General features: G+C 41.4%; 1 pseudogene; it reads right to left on the reverse strand.

Moving 5' to 3' along the window:
- Positions 1-12,178: 12,178 nt before the first annotated feature.
- Positions 12,179-12,440, reverse strand: LOC103219619 (ATP synthase subunit f, mitochondrial pseudogene; annotated as a pseudogene).
- Between the last annotated feature and the right edge of the window lie 5,026 nt (positions 12,441-17,466).

Below are 17,466 nucleotides of genomic sequence, written 5' to 3' on the forward strand. Positions count from 1 at the left end.
CAAAGGGAAGAGAATGCTTTAAGAAGGATTAAATACTTTCATTATATTAAAAAACAGAGCCAGGTAGAGATGGAGAGGGAGTAGGGCAGAGAAGATACGGGACTGTAAAGGATGTTTGTGTGACTGCAAGGGAGTATCCTTGTTTTGCCCTTACGGTGGGAGAGATTTGGGCATGTTTAAATGCTAACAGGGAGGAACCAGTACAGAGGAAGACACTGATGATAAAGGAGAGAAGGTCCAATTCCCGAAGGTGGTGGTTGGAGTGGAAATGGAAATGGAGTTTATTTAACAAATAGCCCTATAGTAAGGGGACAATTTCTCCCATTATGATTTGAGAACATCAAGAGAGAGTAAGTATAGATTCAGCTGTGCTCATGAATTCACACCGGGAATTACATTAGGCCTCTTCTGGAGCCTTCTTTTCTTGTCTGTAAAAGCAAGGTCATCTGCTGACAGCAAGGGTGTGGGCAGGTTGCAGGTTGGAAATCTAGGGAAACTTAGAAGAATTGCTTGATACTAGGAAGGAAATGAATTGTTCATAGGAGCCTTAATACAAATTTATGGTTGTACTGACAGAGGCATTTGAACCAGAGTGACTCCATCTTGAATAGGGGCTGGGTAAAATAAGGCTGAGAGCTACTGGGCTGTGTTCCCAAGAGGTTAGGCATTCTAAGTCACAGGATGAGACTGGAGTTCAGCACCAGATACAGGTCACAAAGACCTTGCTGATAAAATGGCACATGGGAAAAAAGCTGGCCAAAACCCACCAAAACCAAGATGGCGACAAAAGTGACCTCTGCTCATTTTCACTGCTCATTATATGCTAATTATAATGCATTATCATGCTAAAAGACACTCCCACCAGCACCATGACAGCTTACAGATGTCATGGCAATGTCTGGAAATTACCTTATATGGTCTAAAATGGGGAGGAACTCTCAGTTCCAGGAATTGCCTACCCCTTTCCCAGTAAACTCATGAATAATCCACCCGTTGTTTAGCACATAATCATGAAATAACCATAAAAATAGCCATCCAGCAGCCCATGCCAGCCTATGGAGTAGCCATTCTTTTATTCCTTTACTTTCTTAAACTTACTTTCACTTTACTCTATGGACTGGTCCCGAATCCTTTCTTGCATGAGGTCCAAGAACCCTCTTTTGGGGTCTGGATCAGGACCCCTTTCCAATAACAGTACCACACAGTTGTTCTCATCATAGTGTGAATTTCTCCAGCAGTGTTTACAAGCCTAGATAAAATCTTAGAGGTGGTAGATGATTGGCTTAATCTAGGGTTAGATTTTGCTAGACAATTGTTTTTTTGTGGGGGTGTGGGGAATAGGGTCTCACTGTGTCACCCAGGCTGGAGTGCAATGGTGCAATCTTGGCTCACCACAGCCTCCGCCTCCCTGGTCCAAGCCATTCTCCTGCCTCAGCCTCCCAAGTAGCTGGGATTATAGACATGCACTACCACACCCAGCTAATTTTTGTATTTTAAGTAGAGATGGGGATTTTTCCATGTTGTCCAGTCTAGTGTCATACTCCTGGGCTCAATCGATCTGCCCACCTCAACCTCCCAAAGTGCTGGGATTACAGGCGTAAGCCAAAGTGCCCGATCTTGCTAGACAATTGTAATAGAAGGACTGAAAAACAAAGAGGTTGAAAATATTGACAAGAATGTTGTTGAAATGATGGGTAAGGAAGAAAGGGAAGATGGGAGGGATGCTGATAGGGAAAACAGAGGAAACGTAGAAACTGGAGACCCAAAATTTGTTTAGGAGGGGATAAGAGAGTGTGATAACTAGGACAAGAGGTTCCAATCAGGATAGCTCAATTTGGAATAATGCCAAAAGCTAGTATTTGAAATTCACAAAATTTTACAGGATTTCAGAGTCTGAAGTTTTTTTGAGAATAAGCAAAGCCTTTACACATGGAGAAAGTGACATCTAAACTGGGCCATAAATAACTGGTAAATTGAAATAGAATAGATGAAAATAGAATGACAAATTATGACTGAAAGCAAATAATACTATTTTAGTCTAAGCAGGTAAATTGGACACCAGTTATGAAAGTCCCTGAAAGTCATAATAGAAATAATAATAATGGAAATAATAATGGTCACTGATTTTTGTGTACTGTGCACCAGGAAAACCAGGCATTTTACACATTAGATCGATTTCTTCCTGTCATCTCCACTTGAATTACTCAAAGGAACAAAATTTCAACATAGCCAAAAGTGAACTTTTTTTTTAAATTGTCAGACTTGGTTTAAAAAAGACAAGAAAATCCAATAACATTCTGCTTATAGGGGATACATCTAAAAATATACAGAAAAATGGCAAGTAAAGGAGTGCAAAAATACATCATTTTAAAGCATTTTTTTATTATACTTTAAGTTCTGGGATACATGAGCAGAACGTGCAGGTTTGTTACATAGGTATACACATGCCATGGTGGTTTGCTGTCCCCATCAACCCGTCATCTACATTAGGTATTTCTCCTAATGCTATCCTTCTCCTACCCCCGGACCCCCTGACAAGCCTCAGTGTGTGATGTTCCCCTCCCTGTGTCCATGTGTTCTCATTGTTCAACTCCTACTTATGAGTGAGAACATACGGTGTTTGGTTTTCTGTCTTTGTGCTAGTTTGCTCAGAATGATGGTTTCCAGCTTCATCCATTTCCCTGCAAAGGACATGAACTCATCCTTTTTATGGCTGCATAGTATTCCATGGTGTATATGTGCTATATTTTCTTTATCTGGTCTATCGTTGATGGGCATTTGGGATGGTTCCAAGTCTTTGCTATTGTGAACAGTACCACAATAAACATACATGTGCATGGGTCCAAAAGTAAATTCTTGATCTTCCTCCCATATCCCAAGCCTGGTTTTCTTACAGAGTTAATTTTAGGGAATAATGTACTGTTCATCCACTTAGGCAAGCCAAAAACGTAGCAGCAATTCTTGACACCTCCTTTTCCTAACACCCTATATCCCATTTCCCATTAAGTACTATTAATTTTACCTTTTAAGTACCTTTCTTCATCTTATCTTTCTGTACACCTACTTCAACCAAACTCATCAGTTGATCTACTCCAATGGCCTCTTGATTGGTATATTTGACATTACTCTTCCCTACTAATGGATTCTCTTCACTGCAACCTGGGAGATCTTTTTAAAACACAGGTCAGATCATATCATTCTCTTTATTTAGAACCTAAGAGATCTCCATTAAGATCTTCCTTTCGTTGTTAGGATGAAGACCAAAATTCTGAACACGGTCTGCAAGGTTGATGTTTAATCTCCCTCTTACACACCACTACTGTGACTTTCTTTGAGTCCTTCTACTTGAAGATGTCCTTCCCAGCACAGAGTCTGTTTCTTTTTTCTTTTCTTTTTCTTTCTTTTTTTTTTTTTTTTTAACAGAGTCTTGCTCTGTGGTCCAGGCTGTAGTGCAGTGGTATAATTTTGGCTCACAGAAACCTCCGTCTCCTGGGTTCAAGCAATTATCCTGTCCCAGCCTTCCAAGTAGCTGGGATTACAGGTGCCTGCCACCACACCCGGCTAATTTTTTTGTATTTTTCATAGAGACAAGGTTTCACCATGTTGGCCAGGCTGGTCTCGAACTCCTGACCTCAGGTGATCTACCTACCTCGGCCTCCCAAAGTGCTGGGATTACAGGCGTGAGCCACCGCGCCAGGCCTGCTTCTTTTCTGAAATCATTTCCCTCAGCCCCCTTCATGTGTAAATTCCTCCTCTACCTTCACGTCTCTGATGAATTGTTTTGCCTTAGGAACACCTTCTCTAGCTCTCATGACTAAGGCAACACCCTCCTTGCAAGAACCCTCAAGGGGAGACATTTTGTCCCCATTTCACAGATAAGAAAACTGCTGTTTGCTTGAGGCCAGGCATTCGAGGCTGCAGTGAGCTGTGATTGTGCCACTGAACTCCAGCCTGGGTGACAGAGTGTGATCCTGACTCTAAAAAAAGAAAAAGAAAGCATGCTCAGAGAAGATCAGTAATAGCCCCATGGTTACATGATAGAGTTGAGGCTATAGTATCTGATCCTAAATCCTGTGCTCTTGCCATTACCTCGTATTTGCTTCAGCTACATCCCTAAAAAGTATTCAATAATAATGTTACATTAATGAACACGTCCAGTTTAACCTTCTTTTGTAAGAAAGTTCAGATCCCTGGGAAGGTAGAGAGAACAAGACTCCATTACTAAAAAGTAACCTTTTCTTTTCTTTCTTTCTTTTTTTTTTTTTTTTGAGATGGAGTCTCACTCTATCGCCCAGACTGGAGTGAAGTGGTGCTATCTCAGCTCACTGCAATCTCCATCTCCTGAGTTCAAGCAATTCTCCTGCCTCAGCCTCCTGAGTAGCTGGGACTGCAGGCGTGTGCTACCATGCTTGGCTCATTTTTTGTATTTTTAGTAGAGACGGAGTTTCACCATGTCAGCCAGGATGGTCTCGATCTCCTGACCTCGTGATCCGCCCGCCTCGGCCTCCCAAATTGCTGGGATTACAGGCGTGAGCCACTGCACCTGGCCTTAAAAGTAACCTTTTCTTATGTACCTAAGGGGTCTCCTTCATCCACTCCAGCAACCCCTATCCTGCCTACATAAGTAATTAAAGACAGGACTGTAGCAGAGATATTTATCTGTCACCAAATATTCATGTGGTCTGACACTTTCCAGCTCCCATGGGTGAGCAGGGCCATGTAACTAGTTCTAACCAATGGCTATTAAGCGGAAGTGATGTATGTCACTTCTGGGCTCAAGCATTTAAGTGCAGCCTTCCAGTTCTCCCTTCCTCTGCTGTGGCAACTTGGAAGTCACATGTTCCAGATGACATAATTAAAAAATGATAAATGCTTAGATCCCTGACTCACCACTTGGATGGGAGCTGCCCTGGAAAGAGGCCACACTCCAGCAGATTTTGTTGGGGAGAAAAAAATGGCTCTATGTGTGTTACCCACTCTGAGTTCAGAATCTGCTTGTTAGAGCAGTATAGCTTAGCCTATTTTCACTACTACAGGCTCTGTAACTAGAGAGCTCTCTGGCCATACAAAATCCACACTCGGTTTGTTTTCTGAATCAGTAGAAACTGTATTCCATTAGCCATAGTCCTGACTTTGGTGTCAGAAACTGCCATTTGAGGTATTATTATTTAATATTAATTATATTCCCAGATTTCTTCTCTTACCTTTGTTCTGTTACATGACTTTAGGCAGTCACCTAATGGGTTTTCCCAGGCTGGAATGCAATGGCACAATCTCGGCCCATTGCAACCTCCGCCTCTTGATTTCAAGGGATTCTTCTGCCTCAGCCTCCCAAGTAGCTGGGATTACAGGCATGCGCCACCACCCCCAGTTAATTTTTTGTATTTGACAGAGATGGGGTCTTACCATGTCAGTCAGGCTGGTCTCAAACTACTGACCTCAAGTGACTCACCTGCCTTGGCCTCTGAAATTGCTGAGATTACAGGTGTGAGCCACCACACCCGGTGGCTTCGACATTTATTTCTGGGTAAGTCTCACCCTCCCTGTCCTTACTGCAGCTCTTTCTGGTGAACACTAGAGTAGGTCAGCCAGGTTCTTTGCTCCTCACTGTACATTCTCCATCCTTTTCCACCCTGCTTCCTTCTACAAGAGGTGAACCTGTGTGGATTTCACAAACCGATTCTCTTGCCTTATGGTGTTCTGTTGGGTTTGGCCAGTAGGAACCTTACCAGGAGACAAGAGGGAAGGAGAAAAGCAAGGTGAGAATATTTCATTCATTTCTCCTCTTCCTTCAGGGAAAGGAAAAGTATGGAGGCCGGGCACGGTGGCTTACACCTGGAATCCCAGCACTTTGCGAGGCAGAGGCAGGAGGATCACTTGACACCAGGAGTTCAAGACCAGCCTGCGCAACATGGCGAAATGCTGTCTCCACAAGAAATATAAAAAGCTGGCCATGTGTGGTGGCATGTACCTACAGTCCCAGCTATCTAGGAGCCTGAGGTGGGAGAATCACTTGAGCCCAGGAGGTTGAGGCTTCAGTGAGGTGTGACTGCGCCACTGTACTTTAGCCTTGGTGACAGGGCAAGACCTTGTCTCAAAAAATAAAAAATAAAAAAATAAAAAAAATAGAACCAGGATGAATTTTAGACTACCTTATGAGATAAAGAAATAAAGGAATAGAGATCAAATCACTTGGCTAAGGTCACATACCTAATTACAAGAGAAGCAAAAATTAATCTATGGTTTGTTCACTAATTTTTTTTCATATAACAAATATTTATTTCACCAGCATAACTGAGATAACAAAAGGTCAATTAATTTGGCCAAGTTTATACTAATGGTTAGAGCCACAGTGAGAGCTGAACAAACAAACAGCAATGACAACCAAAACAACCACAAAACAAAGCAATGACAACAAAAACAACCACAAAACAAAGCCCTTCATCCCACCTGTTCAGCTGTCTTGCCCCTCATCCCGCTACCCACGGTGCAGCATAGCCCTCAGAATCCCCAGCTTGGATTTTAATCAGCTCCTTGTCTAGTCTCCTTTGGAAAACCCACCCACATCATCTGTGGGGTTTGTGATATTACATTTGGTGCTTAGATCTCAGTTTTTGGCTGATATGCAAAAATGAAAAAGAGCAAGGAATTCCCCCAGACACTCCACAGCTGTGCATCTGGAAATAACACAAATCTCTTTCAACCAAGATCTAGCAAACAAAAAAAAACCCAAAACAAACAAACAAAAAAATACAAGCCTGCAAAGTAATTTATACTCCAAGATTTCCCTTAGGATCCCCATTTTCTGAAAGTCTCAGATGATGTGTTTGTGTTTGTGTGTGCTAGCTTCATTCTCCTTGGTCAAACTATCCATGCCTGGGAGTGCAGAAGTCCTGCTGTTTGGGGAATTGTCTCTGCCAGAGAGCGCAACATCTCAGTATATCCTCATTTAACTGTGAAGGCAGCTGTAAGCCCTTTAAATTCATAAGTGAAATTAAATCACAGAATTCTGTAGGTGGGTTTGATGCCGTCCAAAGATTCCCCAAGTGAAGAGCTAATCCATGAGTTAAAAAGTAGCAAATCTAAATACTCCATCCAGGATGCAGACTTAACCAAATAATTAAATAAAACAAAACCTGTTGATAATCAAGCCTGGATCAACATGGGACACAACATAGTGCACAGTTGAAATAATTTTCCAGTAATTCATGTTTGAAACAATGCCTTAGAGGATAAAAAGACAATTTTTTTAAGGTTTTAAATCTATAGTCAATAATAAAAATGTGCTCTTCTTTAGGAAGGGAAGTTGGTAATGGTTCTGGCTGGAAGTCAAAAATCCTGTGTCTGTTCCCAGTGCTGTCATTGCCTGTTGGTGTTTTGGGGTCACTTATTGTCTTGTGCCTCAGTTTCTCTATTATTCTCTATCATTGAAACAATGTATAATCTATGTATGCTCTGCTTTTAGCATACACATACCAATTTCTTTACATAATGGGGAGTCTGGGAATATTATTATTCAATTTGAGTTATAAAAAATGTAATTTGTATTTCAGGAACACAATTATGGAGGCAAATGAAGTATACCATCCCATTATTGGCAGAGATATTTAAAATTGTTTGGGGGAAAAATTATTTGGAATTCAAAACACTTTCTCCGTATGAAAACAATGGAAAATGGAGCTTTATGTTAATTTTCATATGAGCAGATCTATATTACTCGAGCACATGTCATAAATCCTTTGAAAATACAGTGACATCCTGCACAATTTTTAAAAAGTTAAAGTTTGCCTTATTTCTGACAGATGCCTGCTCCTGTCCTATGGTTTGTAAAGGAGTCACCAGATATTATCATTGGAACTTCTGAAATTTACATTTAGTATCAATGACTGAGAATCAACTCTTCCAAATAAATACACACACACACACACACACACACACAGACGCAGACACAATTCTACTGTTTTCCTTTTCTTTAAAAGAGGAAACGTGAAGCTCCTCATATATTACAAGCCATATAAACCTCTGCCTTTTCACTGAGGTCCAGAAACCCTTAAATGTTTTTCCCTTTTCATGCTGTTTCTTTGCATGTCAATACTTAGCGGGTGAATCCAAGGTTCTCAAACCCACATCAGTTGTTGAAGTCAGATTCCTCCCCATCCCTACATCCCCTCTTTCCCAACCCCAACCTTGTTTCTTAAGGAATGAGATCCTAAATATTGGAAGGATCCGCCAGGCACGGTGGCTCACGCCTGTAATCCCAGCACTTTGGGAGGCTGAGGCGGGCTGATCACCTGAGATCAGGAATTCGAGACCAGTCTGACCAACATGAAGAAACCCTGTCTCTACTAAAAATACAAAATTAGCTGGGCATGGTGCCAGGTGCCTGTAATCCCAGCTACTTGGGAGGCTGAGGCAGGAGAATCGCTTGAACTTGGGAGATGGCGGCTGCAGTGAGCCGAGATCACGCATTGCACTCCAGCCTGGGCAACAAGAGCGAAACTCTGTCTCAAAATAAAATTGTGTATATATATGAAGGATCCTTATCTTGTAATCCTCACTTCAAAGTGAAAAATGAAGGTTTCTCTGGTGGTACAATTTGCATTTTCTTAACCAGATTAAGTATTTCCAGCCGGGTGCAGTGGCTCAAGCCTTTAATCGGAGCTACTCCAGAGGCAGAGGCGGGTGGATCGCTTGAGGCCAGGAGTTCAAGACCAGCCTGAGCAACATAGCAAGACCTCCACAAACATCTCCCTATTCCGCTACTTACTACCCCCAGCTCCATCTCTGAAAAAATTAAAAACTTAGCTGGGAGTAGTGGGGTGGTCCTGTGGCCCCAGTTACTCAGGAGGCTGAGTGGGGAAGATTGCTTGAGCTCAGGAGTTTGAGGCTGCAGTGAGCTATGATCGCACCACTGCACTCCAGCCTGGGTGACAGACCCTATCTCTAAAATTTATTTTTTCAATAAGAAATTAAATCACAGAATTCTGTAGGTGGGTTTGATGTTATCCAAAGATTCCCCAAGTGCAGAATTAATCCATGAGTTAAAAAGTAGCAAATCTAAATACTCCATCTAGGATGGAGACTTAACCAAGTAATAAAACAAAACAAAACCTGTTGATAATCAGGCCTGGGTCAATATCGGACACAACAAAGCTCACAGTTGAAATAATTTTAACTCATTCTTTTTTAACTGCAAAATATTTGACCAAACACCTTAATTAAAAAGACATAAACATGGCCAGTAAGCATATGAAAAGATGCTAAACATCATCAGTTACTAGGGAAATTTTACAAAAAAAAAAAAAAAAAGAAAATTTTTTCGAGATGGAGTCTTGCTCTGTTGCCCAGGCTGGAGTGCAGTGGTGTGATCTTGGCTCACTGCAACCTCTGCCTCCCGGATTCAAGCAATTCTCCTGCCTCAACCTCCCAAGTAGCTGGGATTACAGGCACCCCCCACCCCCACCATGCCCAGCTAATTTTTTTGGTATTTTTAGTAGACACAGGGTTTCACTATGTTGGCCAGGCTGATCTGAAACACCTGACCACAGGTGATGCATCCGCCTCAGCCTCCCAAAGCGCTGGGATTACGGGCGTGAGCCACTGCACCCAGCCTACTTCAGTTTTTCAACACAGGCTGACTCCTGTTAGCTTTGCGTGTGTCTTTGATTAAAGAGATGGAGATAGAAGGCAAGCAACAGATTTCTTTGGATGTAAAATCATCTTGCCTTCAATTAATCTGTGAGATTTATTGTGGGACTTCTTTATTTATTACTTTTCTTTGATTCAATTCTTTCCTGCCCCATAATCTTGAATGTCAGGTGCTCTAGTTGGAGTTCTCCATAGAGTTTACTGTGATGAACATCTTGATTAGATGTGAAATCAAATGTTATTTTACCTTTTTCATGTAGTAGAACATCCAGATAAGGTCTACAAAAGTCCCATGTTAATGAGTGACTCATCTGGTGTGGTAGACATAATAATGTCCCTTCCCACCCAAGATACCCACTTCCTAATTCTCTGAACTTGAAAACGTTAATTTGTATAACAAAAAAAGGCTTTGTAAATGTGATTAAAGTAACTATCTTATAATACGGAGGTTATCTTGCAGGCCCTAAGCGTTATGGTAAGTGTCTTTACAAGAGGAAGGCAAAGGCAAATATGGGGGACAGGAAATCTCTTCCTTACCCATCACTAGGATCATGGCTGAGGCCCCATCAAAAGATAGATTGACAGAGGAAAGCATACATATTTACTCAATAAGTTTTATATGACATGGGAGCCCTCATAAGGAAATGAAGGCCCTGGCCGGGCGCGGTGACTCACGCCTGTAATCCCAGCACTTTCGGAGGCCAAGGCAGGCGGATCACCTAGGCCAGGAGTTCAAGACCAGCCTGGCCAACATGGAGAAACCCCGTCACTACTAAAAATTCAAACTTAGCCAGGCATGGTGGCGCATGCCTGTAATCCCAGCTACTCTGAAGGCTGAGGCAGGAGAGTCACTTGAACTCAGGAGGTGGAGGTTGTGGTGAGCCAAGATCGTGCCATTACACTGCAGCCTGAGCAACAAGAGCGAAACTCTGTCTCAAAAACAACAACAACAATAACAAAGGAAATAAAGGCCCAATGGAAGAGGGAAACCCATGTATTTTTGTGCTTAGGTTTAATAAAGAGTGGACAGTCATGCAGAAGTATGATTGGATAAAAGGGGTCTGATCTGATCTGATGGTAATAAATGGAGGGGAACTCAGCGAGGCCTGTTTGTTCAGTTTCTTCTTGGCATCTCTGTCTTAGCTTTTTCCTCCAGGTATAGGGAGGGCATCTCTTTAGTAAGAATCTTATGACATGCTTCAGGGGAAGATCAGAAAATTCTTCCTAGGTTTTATGATTTGCATTATGGAGGAAGGGTGGTGAAAGGTGAAGTGACCTTCCTGGTTCTGCTATTTTCTCAAATGCCAAGGTGCTATATTTTGGGGTGGTGTGCCCTGAACCCCATCAAAGATTTGACTACAGAAGATGAGAAAGTGGGTCGGGCACGGTGGCTCACGCCTGTAATCCTAGCACTTTGGGAGGTCAAAGTAGACAGATCACAAGGTCAGGAGTTTAAGACCAGCCTGGCCAATATGACAACACCCCGTGTCTACTAATAAAAACACAAAAATTAGCTGGGCGTGGTGGTGCATGCCTGTAGTCCCAGCTACTTGGGAGGCTGAGGCAGGAGAATCGCTTAAACCTGGGAGGCAGAGGTTGCAGTGAGCTGAGATGGCACCACTGCACTCCAGCCTGGGCAACAGAGTAAGACTCTGTCTCAAAAAAAAAAAAAAAAAAAAAATAGAAGAAGAAGAAGATTGAGAAAGTGATGTGATGAAGGAAGCATACCTTGAAGATGAAGGAGGAGGTCACAAACCAAGGAATACAGAGGACCACTAGAAACTAGAAAAAGCAAGGAAATGAATTATCCCTTCACAGCCTCCAGAAGGAGCCAGTCCTGCCAACACTTTGACTTTAGCCTGGGCAACTGATTTTTGGACTTCTGACCTCCAAAACTGTAAGAATAAATCACGTTGTTTTAAGCCACTAGGTTGATGGTAATTTATTACAGCAGCAACGGAAAATGCACACATCTAACAAAGCATTTGAATTGGCATCTATCCAAATAATTTTTAACTTTTAATTAATTAATTAATTTTGAGACAGAATTTCGCTCTGTTGCCCAGGCTGGAATGCAGTGGCACAACCTCGGCTCACTGCAGCCTCCGCCTCCTGGGTTCAAATGATTCTCCTGCCTCTCAACCTCTGGAGTAGCGGAGACTACAGGCACATGCCACCACACCTGGCTAATTTTTGTACTTTTTGATATAGACGGGATTTCGCCATGTTGGCCCAGCAGGTCTCAAACTCCTGTCCTCAAGTGATCCGCCCATCTCGGCCTCCCAAAGTGCTGGGATTACAGGCGTGAGCCACCATGCCTGGCCTTAACTCATATATATACACATATATACACACACAAACACACACACATATATATATAAAAATATATGTATTTTACCTGTCATCTTTTATTTGGAGGTTAATTCCCATTAGGATATGAAAGGATTCAGCAATGATCGAGACTGTGTTCCTCATGGAGGGGCTTGGGCCAAGAAGGTCATGGTGGGGAGTGCAGAGCTTGTCCTCTTCTTCAGTGGTACTTGCGTAGCCGCTCGTGCTTGAGTTCCTTGTAGGAAAGGCAGTAAAGAGCATGTAGCCTGCCAGCACCACGGTCAGCCCCAAGATGCTCCCCTTCTTCACATTGATGTACTTCTTGTAGTACCAGTAGTAACCTCTTTGAATCGCTCCGGCAATGCCCTAGGGGTAAAGTCCCGCATCAAGGTCCAACTTGGCAGCTCCCCTAGTTTGACCTCCAGACGTTTCTTGTCCTTCGCTGGTATGATTGACGCCATCTTGGAGTCCTGGTGTCAGCTTTGCCTAATTTAGATTCTTACCAGACTTTATCCACAATGACCAATCATTTAAAAAGTGACGAGTTGATGGGTGCTGACGAGTTGATGGGTGCAGCACACCAACATGGCACAAGTATACATTTGTAACAAACCTGCACATTATGCACATGTACCCTAGAACTTAAAGTATAATAATAATTAAAAAAAAAAAAAGTGAAGCAGACATTGGGCTATACAGTCTTTTAAGTCTTGGCTTTAGTATGAATATGAGATATATACAAAATTTAGAAATTCAGAAATCTCAAGTATGTTTATTTTAGAATGATAGTTCAATGACTTTGAGATTGTTTTAGAAGCTGTATCAACATCATGTGTAAAAAAGAGAGGACAATAATATTTTCTAAATCCTAGATTTTAGTATTATTTGACTCAAGGAGCAAACTAGTAGCGAGTGTCAAGTGTCTCGTTTTTATCTTTTACACCAGAGAGTGCTCAGGTAACTAAAAATAATGCCTGCTGTGTGGAGGGGCATGTAGTCAGTTCTGGGATTCTTTTTTTAAATTTATTTTTATTTTTATTTATTTATTTTTGAGATGGAGTCTTGCTCTGTCCCCAGGCCGGAGTACAGTGCTGCGATCTCAGCTCACCGCAAGCTCCAGCTCCCAGGTTCAAGTGATTCTCTTGCCTCAGCCTCCAGAGTAACTGAGATTACAGGCACACACCAACACGCCCGGCTAATTTTTGTATTTTTGGTAGAGACGAGGTTTCACCATGTTGGCCAGGATGGTCTCGATCTCTCGACCTCGTGATCCACCCGCCTCAGCCTCCCAAAGTGCTGAGATTACAGGTGTAAGCCACCACACCTGGCCTTGGGATTGTTAGTTTTAGTGAGATGCTCCAAAAAAATTACAACCTATAAATTTCATTTGGCAGCTTCGAGGATTATAAATAATTCAGTAGGCTCTTAGATATCTGAGTTTCTGTCTAACTCTGGCTAGCACATTACAAAATGTGTCAAGAAGAATGTTAATGTTGCATGTGGAAGGGATAGCCCAGGAATCTGATCTTGAGAACTTGAACATAACGTTGATGTACGTGCTATAGGCTTATAGGCTCCATGCAGCAACCTTCTATTAGATCAAGGCAAAAAAAAAAAAAAAAAAGGTCTATCATTTCCTACTCCATTTCCATGCCCATAAAAGTTGTATTTGCCCCTTTGAAATCTGCAATGAATCTAGAGCAGTAGCATCAATACTTTCCTGACACTGGATAGATACTATTCACAGCATCCCCTCTCCTCATCGTCACCGGCATCACTATCCTCATTACCACCATCCCCATCACTAGCATCTGTAGCACACTTAGTCTACAAAGAGCTTTCATTTGCCTGACCTTCTTAGAATAAGATAATTACAACTTTTGGTGATGGACAGAGTGTTTGGACACTTCATCTTGCAATGATTTTGTGGGGGTAAATAGGGCAGCATTATTATACTCCTTTGCACAACTCCCAACAACACAGTGTTTGCTGCATAAGGAATGCTTGATAAATGTAAAATTGATTAATGTAAATAGGAAACTAAAACTCAAGAGAAGTTCTGTTGTTTTCTCAGTATCAGGAAAAAAGGGAATTGCAGACACTAGTACTCAGGTCTTCCAATTTATAGCATGGGAAACAAACAAACAAAAAAGCTTGTGTAAACCCTTGGAAATGGCTCTATGTTGTCTTAGTTGAATAATAAGGGGAAGATCAAAAGATCAAAAAGGCCATTGTGATTCATCAAAAGTATGCATTCATTGGCTTTATCTCACCTGATAGGAAAAGAGAAAACAAGAAATGAAAATTGATGATACACCACTTTAAAACAAAATCAACATCATAGTATTGTCATTGAATGTTGATCGTTTGTTGTGGAAGGGAGAAAGGGATTTAGCAATGTGGCTATAGGTCATTTGTACTTTCTTCGTCCATTCTTCCTCTCTGTGGGGAGTAGGAGTACATTTCCTCTCCTTTGTATAAACTAAAGACAATTTCCCTTTCTAGACTTAAGTTTTCCTTGCCCCAAGTTAATATACAGCTAACCCTGCTCAGATTGATACATATGTAAATTTACACAATTGTTTCTATTTGTAAAGGGAAAAGCTATAGTCAACAAAATGTGAGAAGTGCTCTTTTAAAAGTCCTCAATCACTCACAGCAAAGGTGTTTAAATTGCTAAGGACCAACGAAGGCATTTCTGAAGCCTGCTCTCTGTAGGAGACTCAAATCTGCAACCAGGAAGCACCTGGGTCATTGGGAGGCCTATAATTACTTGGAAAAACAGAGGATGAAATTCAGAGCATTACCTATAATGTTCACTTATTTCTACCAAAGGTCTTGATTCAAATTGATTTAACGATTCCACAGTTCCAGGTGAAAGGAAGCTAATATTTATTGTGTTGCTACTCCAACCACCCACCCGGTGAGGCAGAAATTATTTGTTCAATTTTTAAGATAAGAAAACTGAGAAATAAGTTATGGAACTTATTAAGCTATGTAAAATTGAGGTTAAGAGCTGGGGCTTGAGTTTCATTGCCTTGAGTTCCAATCCTGACACAATCATTAACTAGCTGATCTTGGGAGGAAAACGGACTCTCTAAGCCTCAGTTTCCTTACCTATGAAATGCGAGTGGGAATGGGTAATAGAAGCTACTGCAAACAGTTGTTTTGAGGATTCATGTCAGACTAGAAATACTCAATTATTTTCATCAAAGTGAATAAGGTATAAATTTCAGAGATGGAATTCAAACCTCAAGCTCATCTCATTTCACCGTATTGCCCTTTAGATGATGTTCACAAAGGCTGGCATTTTTCTTGGTCAGATGTCTAGAATTAGAACTTTAAAATGATCCTTCTGATCAATTTAAATCTGCTGTGGAGCAAGTTGCCCACCTACGGGTAAAGCGCCTGTTATGTCTTAAATTGAAAGATGACAATGGCTGCAAGAATTTGGGAGGGAGGCCCTCAGTCCCATATAATTTCATGTTGCAGGACATGGAATGGGTACAAGAAGATACAAATAGAGTTGGACAAGAAAGACTTTATCTATCTCTGGAGGAATCAGCTTTGAGGAGACCTGCAAAGGGTGAATCTGTTACACACACATACACACACACACACACACACACACACACACACAGTGGAAAACACCATGCAGTAAGGAACAGGAAGATTTCCATGAAAGTGAAGGTCATACTATTCCCCAGTTCCATTTTGTCAGGAGAGCCAGTGACATGTCCAGTCCAAATCAAAGCATGCTGTGCCATGGTTTTCACCACATGCTTTAAGAATGAGGAGGTGGGTGCGATGGCTCACACCTGTAATCCCAGCACTTTGGGAGGCCAAGGCAGGCGGATCACGAATTCAAAACATCAAGACCATCCTGGCCAACATAGTGAAACCCCGTCTCTACGGGGCTGAACCTGGGAGGCAGAGTTTGCAGTGAGCTGAGATCATGCCACTGCACTCCAGCCTGGACAACAAGAGTGAAACTTCGTCTCAAGAAAGAAAAAGAAAATGTGTATTCAACCAAGATGATGAGTACCTACTTGCCATATAAATCACAACTGCTCTCAACACCCCAGGTACACCTCTCTCTCTCTCTCTCTCTCTCTCTCTCTCTCTCTCTCTCTCTCTCTCTCTCTTTCTCTCTCTCTCTCCCCCTGACACACACCCCAAGGAAGTTGATTCTTTCTGTATCCAACTACTGAATTTAGCCTTCCTTCAAAGCCCAACTTAAAAGCAAATTCCTACCTGATATATTGTAGGATGTATGAGCACGAATGTTTCCTTTCTTTCTTCCAAAAAGTCATCTCAGTTTTCCTCCATTGTCCTCTACTCTCTGTTCATAATCTCCCCTTTCTCTCTTTTTTTTTTTTTTTTTTTTTTTTTTCTGATGGAGTCTCACTCTGTCCCCAGGCTGGAGTGCAGTGGCGTGATCTTGACTCACTGCATCCTCTGCCTCCCGGGTTCAAGCTATTCTCCCGCCTCAGCCTCCTGAGTAGCTGGGATTACAGGCGTGAGCCACCGTGCCCAGCCCAATGTTTCTTTTAATACGCTTTTAATGTTTTTTAAACAAAGAAAATTGACTTTAAAGTAAATACCATATAATGCCAAAATTAATTTTAAAGCCAGGAAATTGTTTCTATAACTCTGATTTTAAAGTCTTCATTACAGCTCTGAAAAGTTGTAAGAAATACTGTATGGATCTAGTTTTTAAAATGTTGTCCAAAACAATCTCCTTGTTTCATCTGGCATCCTTTACTAAATCATATTAATTTTAAGACAGTTTTTTCAATCTGTCTTCAATTACTAAGAAATGTTGAAAATATGAATTTCAGTTTTAATTGTCAACATGCTTGACTTTATTTATTGAGTAAATCAAATCTATTTAGGTAGGCATTATTTTTTCAGTTTTACAGATGTGAAAACTAAGAAACAGAGAGAAGAGACTATTTAAAGCGGTTGAACACTGGATAAGAGCTGGATTTGAGTTTGACAGCCCTGAGTTCCAATCCTGGTTCCATCACACACTCGCTAAATGACCTTGGCAAAGTAGTTGACTCTGTGAATCTCTCGTAAGGCCATTCAGGCTAACTAGGATTTAGTTACCTAAGTTTTAAAAATTAACCATGTAGGCAGAGAGCCCATTCATTTGAATATTCATTAAATCATGATGGAGACATGAATTGACCAAATTCTTCTTTTCTTCAACAAATCTTTATTTAAAATGCATCATGGGTCAGGTATTATCCTAGGTAATGAAGAGACAAAGATGAAAAAGATATCTCAAGAAACGTTGAAAAAGTTTCCATAAATATTAACATCAAACCAGTGAAATAATACATAGTGTGTCAGCTTGTTGTCATTTAAATTAAATCTTGCGTGGACCTCATAATTCTCGAATTTCTCTTAAGTTCCTTCATTTGGTGTTTGGTTTGGAAAGCACTTGAATACTATTTCAAAATCACTATTCTAAACATGGCT

The sequence above is a fragment of the Chlorocebus sabaeus genome, chromosome 12 (assembly GCF_047675955.1).
Source record: "Chlorocebus sabaeus isolate Y175 chromosome 12, mChlSab1.0.hap1, whole genome shotgun sequence".
Taxonomy (NCBI): Eukaryota; Metazoa; Chordata; class Mammalia; order Primates; family Cercopithecidae; genus Chlorocebus; species Chlorocebus sabaeus.